Source organism: Ovis canadensis, chromosome 5, assembly GCF_042477335.2.
Source record: "Ovis canadensis isolate MfBH-ARS-UI-01 breed Bighorn chromosome 5, ARS-UI_OviCan_v2, whole genome shotgun sequence".
Taxonomy (NCBI): domain Eukaryota; kingdom Metazoa; phylum Chordata; class Mammalia; order Artiodactyla; family Bovidae; genus Ovis; species Ovis canadensis.
This window is the reverse complement of record NC_091249.1, coordinates 52,176,677-52,191,864: the sequence shown is the minus strand read 5'-3', so window position 1 is coordinate 52,191,864 and position 15,188 is coordinate 52,176,677. Positions and strand designations below refer to the sequence as shown.

The window sequence follows — 15,188 nt, the reverse complement described above, 5'->3', positions numbered from 1 at the left end:
ATTTTTGGTGGTGTGCACACTGTAGTGCATACAGTACAAATTAAAAAAAAAAAAAAAAACACGATCCTACATGCAGGACAGCAAAGGAGACACAGATGTAAAGAACAGACTTTTGGACTCAGTGGGAGAAGGCAAGGGTGGGACGATTTGAGAGAATAGCATTGAAACATGTACATTACCATATGTAAAACAGATGACCAGTGCGAGTCCCATTCATGAAGCAGGGGACCCAAAGCCAGTGCTCTGGGACAACCCAGAGGGATAGGGTGGAGAGGGAGGTGGGAAGGGGTTCAGGATGGGGTGGACACATGTATACCTATGGCCGATTCATGTTGATGTATGGCAAAACCATCACAATATTGTAAAGTAATATTCTCCAATTAAAATAATTAATTTGAAAACATTAAAATAAAACAAACAAGGCTGTCTCCTTCACAGCTGTATGGACTGTGGATCTCACTGTCTCCTGGGCTCTTCCTACCCAGGAACTGAGCCACAGCCCCTCCTTCTCCTGAAGCCCATGGTTTCCTCCCAGAGTCTTCTGATGGCTCAGGAGTAGGGGGAGATGGCACAGTCTTCTGCCCCACTGATGCTTTCCTTCCCTGGGGCATGGGCGCCCCAGGCCTCAGTGAACTGTGAAGGCAGGAATTTCAGGACAGGAATCAGATCCCCACTTTATCAAACATCATTCCTCCACGCATGCCCACAGGTCGTCATGTCAACAGGCTGGAAACAGATGTCCAAAAATGGAAATATTTATGCTAGGTTGATGGGATTGTGGGTAGGTCTTATTTTTAAAATTTCCTGGAGTTGATGGGATTGTGGGTAGGTCTTATTCTTAAAATTTCCTGGAATAGTATATTGCCTTTTTAATAATAATATTGAAAAAAAATTTTCACATATACAATAAGCCCTGGTTGGGTACAAATGCAGTATTACATGCCCACCCACACAAGCTTTCATTTTTCCAGCTGTCATTAATTACAACCTACGAAGTCATAAATTCTGCATGTCTTGCTTTGATAGTAGATGGTCAGGACACATGGATTTTCATTTCCCAAGAAAAGTCAGGCTTATTATGAATGTAGGGGAAATTGATAAGATATTATATGCAATCCAGGCTGAAATGGACTGAGTACATCTCTTAAAAATCTTGGCAGCTGACACAGGCATTCTGAGCCTGCATTCCCAGTTTTATCATCCATACCATTGAAGGCGGGTGTGGTGGGCCAGGCTCTGGCCTCTGGGAAGTGGTCACATTGGGTTTGCTGTTCCCTCCATCAGTTTACTCTGGGAACACAGGTGTGAACCAAGAAGTTACAGCAGATTCTTTGGGTAGAGTCCACAGAGAGCAGACCAGCCATCTGTGGAAAGCTTCAGAGGAAGGGCCCAAGAGTAACTGCCCAGTGGGAATGCTGTGGAGTGGGCCCATACTGCTCTCAGAAGGGCAGGAAGAATGTGGCCATCCAGGCTCTGTGACCACCATCAGGGTGGAGGCAGGCAAGCCTCCTGGAGCCCCAAGAGCCTGGGACTCATGCCCCTCAGACGAGTAACCGAGGCAGAACTAGCACAAATATTTCTATTTTTGATCATCTGCTTCCAGCCTATTGACATGAAGACACGTGGGCATGGGCAGAGGGATGATGTTTGATAATGTGGGGGGTCTGCTTCCCCCCTCCCCGAACTTCTTGCCCTCTCTGGGTCACCAAGACCTGAAGCACCCATGCCCCAGGGAAGGGAGGCATCAGCAGTGCAGATGGGTCCCCCACCACCTCACACCCAGTTCTTTGGTAGGGAGACCCTTGGGATAGTGAGACCCACACTTCATAAGGTCGTGGGTGAAACAGGAGCTGCTGCTGTGATGGTCTCCAGGGACAACCCCCACCCCACCTCGACCAGTTGTTGCCAAGCTACGGGCACATGTCCAGCCACCAGCAGACTGTCCCAGAGGTCCCACCCCTGTCAGAACCTGCTTTAGTCTCTAGAGGTGGAACCCCTGTCAGAGGATGAGGTGGACACATCAGTCATCCTGGTTTCATTTGGGGCTCAGAGCTGTCCATGTGGCCTCCATGAGGCTGAGGGCTCAGGGGACCAAGAGAGGAGAAATTGGTCTTTGAAAAACTGTGGCCTTGTTTATAACCTGGACGAACATCTCTAGGATTTCCTGAGGCTTCATCTCATGTCAAGATGGAGGAGCCAAGAGCTCATGAAAGTTGTTTTATGAGAAAACAGCCAAGCCAGGTGGAGGTAGTAAGGGGGCCAACTTTGAAGCCACATGAAGTGGTTAACATGGTAGGTCTGCAATCGTGAGCTCGGTGTGTTTGATGTGTCCAAGTTGACATCCCTCTTGTCACTAATAATGACTGTTATTTCTAAAAAAACACCTCCCTCTCAACCCTGGCCTCTGGGTCTTCTCACTGGTCAGCCTTGTTTTACGAATCACTCCCTTTTAGAAATGAGGAGCATCTGTGGAGAGGTGAGATCTTCCCCTGGGGACATCTTAAAGTGGCACTTAGTATTCACAGTTGTACAGCCATCACCACTATGTTGTTCCAGACCTTTTTCATCTTCCTGAAGGGAAATCCAGCTCTCACTTCCCATGCCCACCCCCACCCCCCAGCCCCTGGGAGCCACTGCTCCGCCTCTGTCTCTATGGATTTATCTATTCTGGACATTTAATATAAATGGATTCATACAATACGTGACCCTTTGTGTCTGTCTCCTTTCACCTAGCATAATGTTTTGGAGGTTCATCCATGGTGTAGCCTGAATCAATACCTCATTCCTTGTTAGAGCTGAATAATATTCTACTGGGTGAACCTACCACATTTTGTTTGTCCGCTCTTCAGTTGAGAGACATTGGGTTATTTCTGCTTCTTGGCTCTTGTGAGTAATGCTGCAGTGATCATTCATCTATGGTGTTTTTTGTTCTCGGTTTATTTTTCAATGATAACAGTTTATGAAGCCGTAAATGGGTTTACAGGGCTTCCCTGGTGGCTCAGTGGTAGAATCTGCCTGCCAATACAGGAGATGTGGGTTTGATCCCTGAGTCGGGAAGATCCCCTGGAGAAGGAAATGGCAAGCCACTCGAGTCTTCTTGCCTGAGAAATCCAGCCTGGTGGACTACAGTCCATGGGGTGACAAAAGAGTCAGACACAACTTAGTGACTATACAACAACAACGAAAGATGGATTTACACAGATGATTTCATTTAACCTCAGGGAACCCTACCAGGTAGGTCCCATAATGATCTCCATTGTACGATGAGAAAACTAAAGTATAAAGAAATTAAATTGTCCAAGATCACATGGCTGATGGGTAAGACATCAATACTGAAATGAGGTTGGTCCCAGTGCCTCCTACCACTGAGGCCTTTAATTCATGGTTCCAATGTGCCAACAGTTTGGGGGTTGCCCCCACGTCACATGTGCAGCATGCCTCAGCCTGACAGTGGTCCAAACTGACCTCTCCTCTGACCCAGAAGAGCAACCAGGAGATGTGAAAGACCCTACTGAATCCTTCCTCGAGAAGTCAGGGATGGATTCATGTGGCCACTCACCTTCACCCAAGCTATGAGGCGAAAGCCTTGTTCTGCCTCCAAGGGGAAGGTCCAGGTTTCCACAGAAAGTCCTGGGGCCCAAGGTCACAGCTGAGTGAGAACTTCTGAAATCCCCAGCCCACCTCCCAAGAAAGAACAGGAAAGTCTTCTGGGGCTGACAGAGTCCCTGGAGGACAAGGTAGTCCCCAGCCCATGCAGAGTCTTGGGCCTGCAGAGACGGCAGGGAGCAGCTGAAGCTGGGGAACAAACCAGGCTTGAGCCCTCTGTGTGACTTTGTCCTGGGTTTACTGACACAGACAAAAATGAGGTTAGGGCTGGGCCCTTGTTTGGGAAATTCTAATCAGATGGGGCAGGGGTGACCAGTCCCTGTGGGACAGGCTGGTTCCAGCTGGAGTGGAGCATCAGGCCTAGAGCATGCGTGCATGCTAAGCTGCTTCAGTCATGTCCAGCTCTGTGCGACCCTATGGACTGTAGCCTGCCAGGCTTCTCTGTCCATGGAATTCTAGAGCAGTCATTCTCAAAGTGTGGTCCTCAGACCAATGGCAGCACCAACATTGCCTGGGAAGGTTCCAAGAATTAGAAATGGAAATTATCAGGCTGCATCCAGACCTAGCTTGGAGGTGGGGGTCGGGTTGAGGGATGAGCAATGTGTGTGTGAACAAGTCTGTGTGTGAACAAGTCTGATGCTGCTGACACGTCCCAAGTCTGAGAACCCTGCACCAGAGGCCAGTGGTCCTGATGACAGAGACCCTCCCTGCTCCTGCCAGTTTTTCAGGGGCCAGGCCAGAGACTGAGGCCAGCTGTCTGCTCTCACTCACCACTTCCCAGGTCTGCACTTAGGGGTGCCTCTATCTCCTCCCCTTCAGCTTCCCTCCCCCCAATCCTTGCAGACCCTAATTGCTAACTGGATTCACTTTACTTCCCAACCAGTAGAGGAGTAAGGTTTTCCTAAATCATAGCTGGCCTGGAGTGGCTGCGGGTCAGGGGGGCTTTTGGGGGTGGGGGGTGGTCAGTGGGAAGAGTGGTCATGCAGGAGAAGCCAGGCTGGACTTCTCCATCTGCAGTCCCACCTGAGTCCTTGGGTCTGGGCTCTGGTTTCCACACCCCTGCGGCTTAAGAACACGCTGGTACCTTGGATGGGGGTGGTTCCCTTGAGCTCAGTGAAGCCCAGAGAATACTGCAAAGCCCCTGCCCCACAGGCTCCCTTCCTGTAGTCACAGTGAAGCATCTGTGCCCCTGCCTCCCCAGAGGCCCCCACCTCCTCACCCGACCCCCTGCTCTGTTAGTCCCTATCATGTGAGGAGGAGGGAGAAGATGGATTCCCAACTTTACCCTCGTTCCAGTGTTAAGACATAAACTTGAGGCCTGTTCAGGATTCCCAAAAGAACCAATGCGAAAACAAACCTGGGAGTTGACCTTTTTTTTTTTTCCCCTGAACTTTTCATCCCCACCCTAATAACCTGACTTTCCCTCTAGACAATACAGGTGCCTTTGATCAGGAGCCAGGGTGCTCTCTGGCCCCAAACAGCTGATGCTGTGGCCCTGTCCCTGCCAGCTGTGTGACTTTGAGCAGATAGCCCAATCTCTCTGGGCTGCAGCCTCTCGCTTTAGAAATCGCAGTCCCACAGGGACTGTGCCGGAACCATGCTTTCCAGACAGACTCCAGGGTAGTGTGAAGCCCCAAAACAGGCATTTCTGTGTCGGTCAGACCATGTCATGAGGAGAGTCAGGGTCAAGACTGCTGCTCTCAGGAAGTCCCTGGTTTCTTCATAGGAGAGAATATGCCAATTTAATCAAAGCAGTCCAGGCCAGGGCACCCTTCTTTTGGTTAGTGCTGGAGAGATGTAATACCATGGCCATTGCACTTTCTGGGCAGTATAAGGAACTTTCCAGGTAATTATTAACCTAGCCACTCCCTTCATATGCCCCTTTAGGTGCTAATTTCCCAACAGGAGGGCCTTCATCATGTCTTTCTGGGGGCAGCCAGGGGAGCCTGTTGGGTGCCCTTCCTGCCCAGCTAGTGGAGGTGGGGACAGAGTGAACTGGCAGCTCCCACCTCACACAGCCTCCATACTTCCCTAAGTCCTGGCAAGAGCTGACTGTTGACTTTACTATCTTCTCCCTGGAGTTGAAAGGAGCCTGTGAAAGCCACTTGCTATTTCTTCTCCTTCATGGATCACAGCCTTGTCGTGGTGAAGGGGCTTGTGTAACTCACTGAAGCCATGAGCCATGCCATGCAAGGTAACCCAAGATGGACAGGTCATAGTGAAGAGCTCTGACAAAAAGTGGTCCACTGGTGTAGCAAATAGAAACCCACTCCAGTATTGTTGCCTGGAGAATCCCATGGACAGAGGAGCCTAGCAGGCTATAGTCCATGGGGTCGCAGAGTCGGACACAACTGAGCAACTAAGCACAGTATAGCAGCAGGGTTAGGTTCAGCATATAAATCTGGGAGGGACACAAATTCAGTCTATAGCACTTTAATATGTATGTTGAATATATACAATATGTACTCTCTATATAATATATAGATCTATAATATATACAAATATATTTATATAAATATATTCACATTTACATCATGTGTGTATATTTATGACTTTCCCAATGGCTCAGTGGGTAGAGAATGCACCTGCAATGCAGGAGACGCAGGTTCGATCCCTAAGTCTGGAAAATTCCCTGGAGGAGGGCATGTCAACCCACTCTAATTTTCTTGCCTGGAGAATCCCATGGACAGAGGAGCCTGGTGGGCTACAGTTCATGGGGTCGCAAAGAGTCAGTCATGACTGAGCATGCATGCACACATATACATATTATTTTACATTTTCTACACATAAATATATACATATATACATTTTATTCAATATACTTTGGCATTGAATGCCAAAGTCCACCTTTATGCGTCCGTGATCTCTGTCCCCTCAGGTTCCACTATTACCAGATTTGTGTGGGGACAATGCAGGCCTTTTCCTACACATTTATATACACATGTGTGCACAGCGCATGTAGAGACCTTTATTTAGTAGTTTTCCACTTTCTTCACTTTTCTAACGTCAGTGCCTAGAAAAGTGCCTAGCTTACTAGAGACTTTGCAATTTTTTGTTACATGATTGAATTATTTTTTTAACTTATCTCTATGTCTTTGAGATCTTTCTGTATTTTGTTTTTGACTGCCAGACAGATGTATAGTAATTTAATCAAACTTACCCTAGTACAGTTCACAATCTGTTATCTTCTCCATTGGGACTTGATGGGTCAGAATTCAAAACCATTCTACAATAGAAGGTAATATCAGACATGTACAAGGCAGCCCCCGTAACCAGATACATTAACATTTCTGCAATGAAATGAATAAATATGCCCCCAAAGTGAAATAAAGTAAGTCTTTAAACAGCCTCACATAAAGTCAGACTTACCTCTAGATCAATCTGCAATTGAAGATAGTCTTTCTGCTTAGAGCTTCTGGGACTTAAAGTAGGACAAGGAGTGTGGGCTTTGGCACTGAGTCCCTTGTTGGGCAAACACGGCTGAGACAGGGTCCCACTCACCTCTCGCTCCTTGGTCTCATGGTCTCTGTTCTTCTGGCCTCTGGGAGCTGGCGGTGAGGGGAGGGAGTGCAGTGTGGGAGCTGGAGAGGATAGCTACTGCAGGCCCTCTCCCAGCCCCACACCACCTCAAGACAGATTTGCTTACTCTCGTCTTCTACAGAGGGACTTTTCCATCTCCATGACTGCCTTTTCCCTCCTGGATTGCCATTAATTTCAGCTTTAACCCTCTCTTTGGCACTGTTCTTACCACTTGGATCTGGCAGGAATTTACCAAAGACCTTTGCGTTATCACAGGGTGTTTCCCAGACCCCCACTTCTTGTGCTCTGCCTCCGCTCAGTCATCTTCCACATGCTTCTCAGGCACAGGTACAAGGGTGGTCTTTTCCTACTCGATGAGACCCACTTACCATAGGGCAGCAACAGCGCCATTCAGGGGGCTGCTGCTGCTGCTGCTAAGTCACTTCAGTCGTGTCTGACTCTGTGATCCCACAGATGGCAGCCCACCAGGATCCTCCGTCCCTGGGATTCTCCAGGCAAGAACACTGGAGTGGGTTGCTATTTCCTTCTCCAGTGCGTGAAAGGGAAAAGTGAAAGTGAAGTCGCTCAGTCGTGTCCGACTCTTAGCGACCCCATGGACCTTCCAGGAGCCTTCCAGGCTCCTCTGTCCATGGGATTTTCCAGGCAAGAGTATTGGAGTCGGTTGACCATTGCCTTCTCCAAGGGGGCGGATGAATACCCTGAAATTGGAGCAGATGGTCTGTTTGGACACGTGTACGCATTCTGGGAGAGGGGATGCTCCGTGGAATTAGTTAACCCCTTGGAGGGTTAACATCGAGGATATGGGGTAAAGCCCTGCTCACTCGACCCTAGCCTGCCTCTCCAATGTCTTCTCTGGCTCCGCACAATGGGCCCTGGGACTCCTGCTACGGGCACAGCGTCACTCTCCATCCCCTAGAACCGTCCTCTCCTCTCTGCAGTGTGCCCAGTCATGTCCGACTCTTTGCAACCCCATGGACTGTAGCCCACCAGGCTCCTTTGTCCATGGAATTTTCCAGGCAAGACACTGGAGTGGGTTGCTACGCCCTCCTCCGGAGATCTTCCTGTCCCAGGGATTGAAGCAGCGTCTCCTGCGTCTCCTACATTGGCACGTGGATTCTTTACCACTGTGCCACCTGGGAAGCCCCCTCTTCTCTCTGCCTTGGCATAAACGATTTCCTCAGCTCGGGCTGCCCTTCCTCCTGTCCTGCCTGCCTGCACTCCGTCCATCCCTACCATAGCTGCATCAGTCTCTCTCCCATCACAGGATGTTCATTCACATTACAGTGCTAGTGGCTCTACCGTAGGACCGATACAGCATCGCCCTGCGCTGCCCGATGCTGACGCAGACGTTACCCTGTGAAGGCGCCCGTGTCTTGCCGTCAGTCCTGTGCAGCTTCCTTCCAGATCCCATAAAATAGGCTTTGGGACAGTTGAGTGTGTCCTTGAGCCATCCCCCCTGGAGTGACCCCCATCCGAGGACTGATTAGTCAGGTTACTGCAACCCTTGGCCTGCCAGATGGAGCAAGGGCCCTTTCCACAGCGTTGATGGCTTCTACAGGGAAGATAGAAGTGGCGGGGTTTGCTCTGAGGATGTCCTGAGAGGCTGCCTGTTGATGTTCCCCAACTACCCCCCATCCTGGGAAGTCCTAATTTAGCTTCCTGAGCACTCTTTTCATCTATGGGTGCTTATCTTGTGGAAGTAAACAGGACGTGACTTATACATTAGGAGGAGGGGAGAAGCTCAGTTGCATCTAGAAGGCTCGCTCGAAACCCCTTTCTATAAATAAAGATTCACTAGGCACAGGGCCTTGGGCAAGTCCCACAACCTTTCTGAGACTCCATCTCCTTTCTATTAAGTGGACATAAAAGCCCAAACATGCAAAATCACTTCAAAGTAGTGAAGGGGTAATGAAAGCATCTAACTCAATGCCTGTTTCATAAAGAGCAGCTGCTGTCCCCTGGTCTCTGATTTGAGGAGTCCAGTGGCACCTCTGCAACACAGAGGGGGGTCCGTCCTAGCACAGGCAGCCCTGGACTCCTCTCCAACTCCCTTTGCCAGCTAGGGGGTTGGGACTGGGGGGACCCCTAGAGAGGTTATTTCACCTCTTCCAGTCTTTGTTTCCTCATCTGAGAAGTGGGAATAATAAAACCTACTTCTCAGAGATGTTGTGAAGACAAAATGCTCTGCTTTGCAATAAATGTTTATTAAGTGCCTGCCGATACAGCAAGAGGATACATAAATTAACAAAACAAAAATCCCTGACCTGGTGGAGCTCCCATTAAGCAGGAAAGTGAAAATATAGTCACTCAGTCGTATTCAACTCTTTGTGACCCTCATGAACTGTAGCCCTCCAGGCTCCTCTGTCCATGGAATTCTCCAGGCAAGAATACTGGAGTGGGTAGCCATTCCCTTCTCCAGGGGATCTTCCCGACCCAGGGATCAAACCCAGGTCACCTACATTGCAGTGGATTCTTTACCATCTGAGCCACCAGGGAAGCCCATGCAGACAATAAATAAGCACTAGAATGAGTACATTGCATAGTATTTTAGAAGATGACACGTGCTATGGAAAAGAGCAGATAGAGGAAGGCAAGCGGGACATGGAACATACATTCCCACCAACAGAGTGTGTCGTCCATTTCTCCGCAAGCCACCAACACTTGTTATTGTCTGACGTCTTGGTTCTAGCCACCCTAGGGGTGGGGGTAGTACCCACTGTGGGTTCACCTAACAGGTTTTCCGTGCTTGCTAAGGCCAGAGGCTGTCAACACCTTCAGTGCCTACACTCACCCAGCCCTGCAAGGAGATGCTTCTCCCAGCCCCACCTTCCAGATGAGGACACTGAGGCATAGAGCAGTCACAGGGGGCAGAGCTGGGATGCAAACCCAGGAGGGCTGGTTCTGACCATGCCCAGATCCTCACAGAGCACTGGGAGATATGCCATGAACTGCTGTCCACAGAGTAACTCCATAGGTGCCCTGGCACAGGAATGCAGGAAAGCCTGAGGGGACAATGAGATGTCAAGGAAGAAAAGGGGTGATAGTGGAAGTGGGCCTGGAAGGGCGAGTAGGAGTGTGTCAGGTGGAGAGAGGTGACTGGAAGAACACTGCAGAAGCAGAAGGGTGTGCAGAGACTGGGAAGAGCAGAGGTCTGGTTCAGGTGATCAGGTGGCAAGACCCTTGCCACCTCCTCCTTACAGCCCTTGCTAGTCTGTCCTCCACTTCAGCAGAATATCTTTAGATCAAATATTTCAGTTCTGGTAGAAGCCAGTGTGTGCTGAAAAATTATAGCCTCCAGGGTCCACTTGATTAAAGTTAAGTGAACAAATTATTTGAAGACCTCCTGGCGTATGGCATAAGGGCTACCCTGGTGGCGCAGGTGGTAAAGAATCTGCCTGCAATGTGGGAGACCTGGGTTCAATCCATGGATTGGGAAGATCCCCTGCAGAAGGGAATGGCAACCCACTCCAGTATTCTTGCCTAGAAAATCCCCATGGACAGAGAAAGCTGGCAGGCTACAGTCCATGGGATCACAAAGAGTCTGGCATGACTTAGCGACTGCATTCGAATTGACTTGGCATATGGAGGACTCAAACATGCAAATCCAACCTAAGCTAACCCCTCCGTATGCAACCAACAGAAAATCAAGACAGATGGTATCTAGCACTGGCGTACTAACCACCCTCCTGTCCCAAAGTGCTTCTGTAGTCCCTGAACTGAGTGAAGGCAAGAAGGAGGGGATTCACCCCTACCTGAGCAACAGATCAGCCCCTGAGCAGGCCATGCCTCTTCCCAGGTGAGCATCCTGCTCGGGCATGTTTAAAGGTAACTCTGACTGCTCTGCTTTTACCCCATGTAGTGACTTTAGTACTCGCCCATCCTGTGGGAGGGCCCCCAGCAGAACAAGGTAAGAAGTATTTGTGGGGATTGTGCCTTAAAATGGATTTTGTCCAGGTTGATCTCATATGACCAAACTATGGCGCTTAATACCTACAGGGCTACCTCCAGCTGGTGGCAGCTGTGTTGGGACTCACAGACCCAGGTCTACCACACCCAGGTGCGCAGCGAGGGTCCCGCCCCTGAGAAATGGCCTGAGTCCTACTGCTCAGGTGCAGGCAGGCTTTCGCATCATGCTTTCATCTCATCTCCACAGCAACCCCATGCATTCATCTTATGCCCATAGCATCCCCCGTCTAGTTGTTGTTGCTGTGCTCATTTTATAGCTGAGAAAACCAAGACTAGGAGAGATGCCCAACCAACCCCATCCCCACCCCCATGGTTGGGGGGCGGGGGCTGGTGGGTTGCTGGAGAGTACAAAGCCAGCTGATGAGTGGTAGCCCTGATGTTCCAGTTGAGACAGAAGTAGTTTCGAGGATCTTTTAAGCCTTCATTTCTTTCCAAGGAGGTTGATTTCTTGCTGCTACGGTAGTCTTCAGTTCCCCTAAGAAATCCGAAGTTCCTTGCAGTCCTTGTAGCTCCTGCTTCCCATCCCATCCTCTCCACCAGCCCGCCCCCCACCAAACTCTCCCCTGATATTTTACTCCTGTAGATGCTGCTCTGGTTTCTTAGTCACCTTTTCCCCCTTTGGCATCATTTGTCCTTCCTCCTTCATTTCCTCTTGGCTGTATATTTCTGTTTAATAAGGCCAGGGCTAACTCTGGCACCAGAATCAGCAACTAAACCCTTTGCCTAATAGCTTTAATTAGAAACAGAAAGCTGGAGGAAATAGCTCTCCTGCCAAGTCTGTAAATTACACCAGGGCTCGCAGCCAAGTCAGGTCTGTGCTGGGAACTTGGAATGTTCAGCGCTACTTCTCTCGTGAGCCGCACTCTCCCTCAATGCTTCCTGGGCCTGGTGGGGCCACCCCCTCCTCCCCAGTACCCACCTTCACCCCCCTGAGTCAGTCCCCATCCTCAGAGGGTTAGCCTCTGCTGCCTCATCAACTTATTTCTTAAAGAGGAGCCAGAAATCCTGAGCTGTATGCAAAATTGCCATTTAACTCTGGGCAATGAATTCACGTTTTTAAAACTCTCTGCAGGCCAGACAAAAATATGTCTGTGGGCTCTCACTGCACAGCTTCTAATCTAAAAATTTTACTGGATTTCCTAGTGTAAAGTTGGTCAGATTTATGTTTGTTTTTTTTTTCCCCCAAATCCCTCTTAACCAACATATTAGATCTTCAAAACTATAGTTCTAGAGTTTAAGCTAAATCAGAAGAATTTAACCCTGGTTAATAATAGCTATAAAATTAACACTTAGAAGCATTTTCTGGCTCAGACTCACAGTTGGACATAATGGTATGAAACTCCATGGTGTGCTGGGGTAGAGTGAGAGCTGGCTGTGTGTGGAGAGGACATTAGAGGCTCAGCTGGGGGTCAGGAGATGGTGGGCTCAGAGATGAGAGGCAGGGAAGATGTTTCCACTTTGGTAGGAAGTCGATCACCCAAAAGGGACCCTGGAATTTGGGCTCTCCTGGAGAGGCAAGTGGGTAACAGAGCACTGAGTCCAAGGTGGGGATGCCAGGGTCAGCCCACCCCGAAAGCCAGGGATGGTGCCCCAGTAGGAGGCTTGGGCTACTCGAGTCCTGGCCCACCAGTGTCAGCCCGGTCAGGCTGATGTCACTGAGCTCAGCCAAGGAGCCTGGGGAGCTGAATCCCTGGAGACCCACCTGCAGTTAGAAAAGTAAGGCCCACAACTCATGTCTCTTTCACCTGTCCTCTCTGCTCAGCATCCCTTAATATAAAGGTCTTAGAATAAATGGACCAGTGATGCAAACTTGGGCACATCATTTTGCCCATCTCAGCCTATAAACAGGAGATGTGGCCCCTGTCTTGGTTTGGGGGCTGCTGGCTGGTGATGCTGCTTGATCCCACTTAGGATTAGGAAGTACAGACACTCGGATGTGTGTTTCAGGTCCTGACTCCTCCTCATCAAGTCTGCACAGAGCATTTCCTTTGAGACTTTAAACATGAAGAGAAAAAAATCATGCTCAGGGTCTACAGCCTGACTCTGCACACTCCTGTGGGGCGGTGGGGGAAGGGGGTGGTGGTGATGGGGATGTCTTTTTAGCAGATTATCCCATGTGTCCTTCATGATTCCTTTAGCTCAGCACTGCCCAACTGATGAGAGCTGTGCCCAAGGGTCATTGTGTTCATCACAGGGAGGTTGATATAGGATCCTACTGTGGGGACACTTGGCATCAATTTGGTTCTGGCCTCAGGGCTAGAACTAGCTGTGCTAGGTTCCTGGCTGGTTTTTATGCTATGTATGTTGTAAATGGTTTCAACGGCTGGGTTTCCGTATCGACTTCACTCTGTAAATTGGGACCCATGTCTCAAAAGGGTAATCCTTAAAGAGCCACAGCACATGAGCAGTCCTTCGTTTCCCTTTCTTCTCCCCACTCCCACCCATCTGTGTTACCACGCCCTATCTCAGGTTATACCAGCCTGGGTTTGCTGCAGTGAAGAGCAGTCCCTTTGTGCTGGGGGGAACATATGTCTGCCAGCAGGAATCTGTTATCAGGCAAGGCCACATCAGAGGAAAAGCATGTTCATGACCTTACAGCCCAGGAACAATAAAAAAGAATCTAGTATCCAAATAAACAGCCATACTTGGCTTGGAGCGACGCCAAATGCACCAGGTCTCCCTGGAGGAACTTCGTCACCTCCGTGATGCTTGCTGGTTGCGCTTCTTCAGAGGAGTATGGCTTCTGATGGCCCAGCCTGGTCCTGCTGCTCCCCTGCACAAAACACTAGGCCCTCTCTGCCCAGCCTATGGGATTCCCTCTCCTTAGCCAGCTATCCTGGCCAGGTACATTTGATTTTCCATTCTGCCTTTCTCACACCACAAGTTACAGACAAAAATGAGTTGATCCAGGCTTACCTGCTTCCAGGTGCATGTGCGCTCAGCCGTGTCCAGCTCATTACAATCTCACCAACTGAAGCCCACCATGCTCCTCTGTCCATGGGATTTTCCAGGCAAGAATACTGAAGTGGCTTGCCATCTCCTCCTCCAGAGGATCTTCCCAACCCAGGGATCAGACTGGCATCTCCTGTGTCTCCTGCATTGCAGGCAGATTCTTTACCACTGAGCCACCAGGGAAGCCCCACCTGCTTCCGTATCTTGTCTCAAACTGTCTCTATGGCTGTTCTTTGCTTACCCTCTCAGCAAATCTAAGACCTTCTCACTCCCAAAGCCCTGCTCCAGTATTGTCTTCTTGATAAAGCCTTCCTTGAGCCCTTCTGTGCAAAAACAAAGCCCGCTGACCCCATGAATTTCCTTGGCACATTGTGGCATCTCCCTTAGAGCAGCTCTCCTACATGCACCACCTGCCACCTGGCCTGGCCCTGAGCTCCTCAGGGCTGGGAGCGCCTGGCTCTCGTCCGTCTCACTCCCTGCAGCGCCCAGGTCAGCTGGGGCCCCAGGAGGGTGGTGAGTGTACCCCTGAGAAGCCCTGAAGACTAGCATTCAGGTGTACCTCTACCTGCAGGTGCCCCAGAATGCCTTCTGAATTGGGGAGCAAGAAGTCCCCATGTGGGGAAGAGGGAAGTGGAAGAGGGCGCATTTGGAAAAGGCAAAAGAAAGGAAAGACATGGTTGTGTGATGACAGCCTGCATTTGTTCAGAACCAGCATAGGATGAGTCCTCTGGAGCCTGCTGGGCCCCCAAACCCCCAACACTTGGGGGCTTCCAGCTTGTATTATACAGTGAGATCTCATGTCCAGCTCTGGGTCTCCTCCCTTCAACGTGGTGGTGAGACCAGGTGCTCTAGCCCACAAAGGAGCACACCTCATCTACAGTGGGCTCAGAGCTCAATATGCGCGTACAGAAAACTTGATTTCAAACTATGGACTGCTTCAAGAAAATGGAGGTCAGTTCATGTTTTCTGTGAACTGGCTGATAAGCCTGCCATGCTCCCTCCCTGCTACAGAGAAGCAAGGCACACAGAGGGCTGGCCTGCTCAAGGCCAAGCACCCCTGTGAGACTTGGAGCTCCTGTCAGCTCAATTATAGAAATGCACTTCAGTGCAGCAGCCCACATCTG

At 49.9% G+C, this 15,188-nt stretch overlaps 1 protein-coding gene across 1 annotated transcript in view; it reads left to right on the top strand.

Annotated features, from left to right (window-relative positions):
* Window positions 1–15,188, top strand: part of COL23A1 (collagen type XXIII alpha 1 chain) — a 387,317-nt gene that overhangs the window by 222,556 nt on the left and 149,573 nt on the right. The window lies entirely within an intron of this gene.